This window comes from Frankliniella occidentalis, unplaced genomic scaffold (assembly GCF_000697945.3).
Source record: "Frankliniella occidentalis isolate FOCC.00 unplaced genomic scaffold, Focc_3.1 Scaffold160, whole genome shotgun sequence".
Taxonomy (NCBI): domain Eukaryota; kingdom Metazoa; phylum Arthropoda; class Insecta; order Thysanoptera; family Thripidae; genus Frankliniella; species Frankliniella occidentalis.
Genome location: NW_026267286.1, coordinates 535,039 through 538,080, shown reverse-complemented (window position 1 = coordinate 538,080; position 3,042 = coordinate 535,039). Strand labels below are relative to the sequence as shown.

The 3,042-nt window shown below is 56.2% G+C and overlaps 1 protein-coding gene across 4 annotated transcripts in view; it reads left to right on the top strand.

The window, feature by feature from the left end:
• Positions 1-3,042, top strand: part of LOC113208527 (putative fatty acyl-CoA reductase CG5065) — a 24,566-nt gene that overhangs the window by 6,219 nt on the left and 15,305 nt on the right. Inside the window, exon 1 of one of the 4 annotated variants that reach the window (XM_026425554.2) lies at positions 101-254. The exons of the other annotated variants lie outside the window; for them this stretch is intronic. The gene's annotated coding sequence lies outside the window, so the exon portion shown is untranslated. Of the gene's footprint in view, positions 1-100; positions 255-3,042 lie in introns of those variants that run through there. 4 annotated transcript variants of the gene reach the window in all.

Here is a 3,042-nt window from a genome sequence, read left to right as displayed (position 1 = left end):
CGCGCCCCGCCCCGCCGTGCCCCGCCGCGCCCCGCCGCGCCCGCTCTCGCCTCTCGGCGTCGGCCTCGCGTCGCCCCGCCGCCGTCGACTCACTCAGTTCAGTCGTGTCCGTTCAAAGCGCAGCACTCGCCCCGTTCCGAGCGCGTCTATGTGTGCGTGTGTGTGTGTCTGTGCCCGCGTGTGAGTGTGTGTGTGTGTGTGAGTGTTCCAGCTCCCTAAGGATTACGCTTGATTTGCAACCCTTCCAGCCGCAGGTAACGTCTGCCGTTCAAGCCCTAGCTGCTCGTTGGAAAGAGTAACCGGTTCCTATAGCGCCGCCCCCGTGGCCTGCGACACGTACTTCTCGCTCTCCGAGCGCGTCTTGAGCGAGGCCTAGGCCGCCCTGGTCCCGGCGGCAGCGCTGGCAACAGGTCATCTCATTGTGACTCCGGCTCAGTTCATCAACGCTAATCCCGGGCTTTCCCCCTCCCACCCCCTACCCATCGCCGCACCGGTCTGGCTTACCCGACACCTGCCCCTTTAACTAGACTTACACTGCTTATCTGGCCTGACTTACTCGGTCCGACTTACCCCGTCCGTTTTTCTCGGCCTGACTTACCCGATCCGTTTTACTCAGCTCGACTTTACCCTGCTCGCTTTACTCAGCCCGACTTACCCTCATGCTGTTTCGTTGTACTCGGCCCGATTTACCCTGTCCGTTTGAGTCGGCCTTACTTACAAGGGAACCTTTTCAGGTGTAAATCTCCGATTTCGTTGAAACTCGGAAAATTTACAGGTTATTGTACTAGAAGTCGGATGGCACTTGAAATTTTTCCTGAACCTCACAGGTACTAGGGGTTTACTTAAGCCTTACACTACTTTTTGTCACAAATATCCCTCTACCGCCTTAACGGTACAAAATAGAGCAAAACGGACAAAATTTTGGCCCAAAGGGCGCTACTTTGATGAGTTACCCCTTAGAACACTGCCTTACATTTTACAAAAAATATCATAAAAACCATGCATAAAAACCGTACTCCTACCCCTATATAGGGGAAAATTAAATGTGAGGTTCAGGAAAAATTTCAAGCGCCATCCGATTTCTACATAAATAACCTTCAAATTTTCCAAATTTCAACGAAATCGGAGATTTACACCTGAAAAGGTTCCCTTGTTAGCCTGTCTGCCTTACCCGGCCCACCCGTTTGCCAGGGCCTAACTCATACCCATCATATCAATGGCAATAATCCCCCCCCCCAACTAGAGCGATAAGGAACACTACTTTGCCGACGACTTATCCCCTGGACTTCCCTTCGAGATATCGAGCTTCGCGCCGCGCCCTGTGCGCCTTGTCTGTGTTCGACTTCGTCTATGTGTGTGTGTGAGAGCATTTCCCCCAACGGGGCAGGTCTCTGTCCCATCGTGGTGTTCATGCGCTTTCTCTCTCTCGCGCAAACCTCGCGTGTCCAGTTTAAAGAGAGAGAGAAAAATTGTTCGTTTTAATGGCGTGATCTTATTTACGCAGTACCTTCTTGCAGGCACTGTACTGTGCGAATAAGTGATGATACATAGTCGGTGCGGTCAATGTACTTTTGCATGTGACCTGCATCCTCATTACCGCCGTGCCTTACCTCTCACCTTCCTGACCTGACTGTACACTCATACATATAAGCGCGGGTGCGGCCAGCGGGCATAGTATGTGCACCGCCGTCCCAGCCTGAGGATGTACCACCACAAAACACTCCCGCGATCGTGTGTGAGTAGCAAAGTGTTGTGTACTGTGCAACCCCTCCTACGACTTTAAGTTCAATCGCCCGCGACTCTGAGGAGACTACGCCTCCAGAAGCAAAGAGATAGTAACAGATCACAATGGGCTGAGATTTTTTTTTAAAGTTGTGCAGGGGTAAAGTGTGCAGGGTGTAAAAAGGGTAGCTTCCGGTAGCCCCCCTCTTCACACACTCACACACACACACACACACGCATCACTCACTCGCACTTACTCGGGAAGCACAGGTGTCTGACTCACTGTTGTGGGAGAGAGTGACCATTCGGCGGCGGCGGCGCGCGTTACGGCGAAAGAGAGAGGGAAACAAAAAGATGGTTCGTTAAAAACAAAACAAAAACCGAGACGCAGTGGGAAACGGGTTTCGCGAACGAATGTGGGTTACTGTGGCGGCGCCCACCCAGGACCACGTGCGTCTCGGATGAGGGGGAGTCGAGGTGATCTTGCGGACCGACCGAAAATGTTTGGTCCAAACTACGTCTAACGGGCGACAGCTGTCGCGAAGTTGTCGAAGCACCTGTCCGATCCTCCTCACAGACAGATGAGGCCCAGTCCCGAGCGCTCCAAAATTCATATAAGCAGCTGTTGCGCGCCCGCGGTCACCTGTTCGTCAGCGCCACTCCGGTAGTCAAATTTTCATTCCAAACCTCACCCAAAGTTTTCCACACACAGAGTGCTCTCTGCTCCTAACAGAAGTCCACAGTAGTGGCAGTCACGGGGCGCTCCGTGACGCTGCAAGTCGAGTGCGTCGTTGGGGCGCGGCAGGGGTTCAGCGACCTGACCCACTTGGTCCTCCGTGAAGGTGCACCTCATCATCACCACCGCCGCCGTAACTGGGCGGCAGCAGCAGCGGCAGACAATGACGGCGGGTTTGATGATAATCGTGTGATCATCACCCGGCTGCCGGACTCTGCGCCGCTCACGCCCCCCGTGCCTTTCTCCGGCCGGGCGCATTCCTGGGCTCGGAATCAATGTCAAGGCCCCCGCACGTCTCCCCCCCCCACCCCCCTCCTCCTGACCGGGGATACATATACACACCAGGGAAAGTATGTGGGCGCGGGCCAGGCGGCCGCTTCCCCCCCCCTACCCTCTGCAGCCACCCGTCCAGAAACACGCACTGGCTGACGGGGAGGTGACGGACGGGGCCGCGTCCTCCAGCGGCAGCCCACGCCGGCGCCCCCACCCCCTCCCCCGGAAGGAATGGGGCCCCTGCCAGGGCGCCTCCACCCGTGCCAACATCATTGACCCCCTTCGGGGGGCGGGGGCCGCCCCCGGGCCCC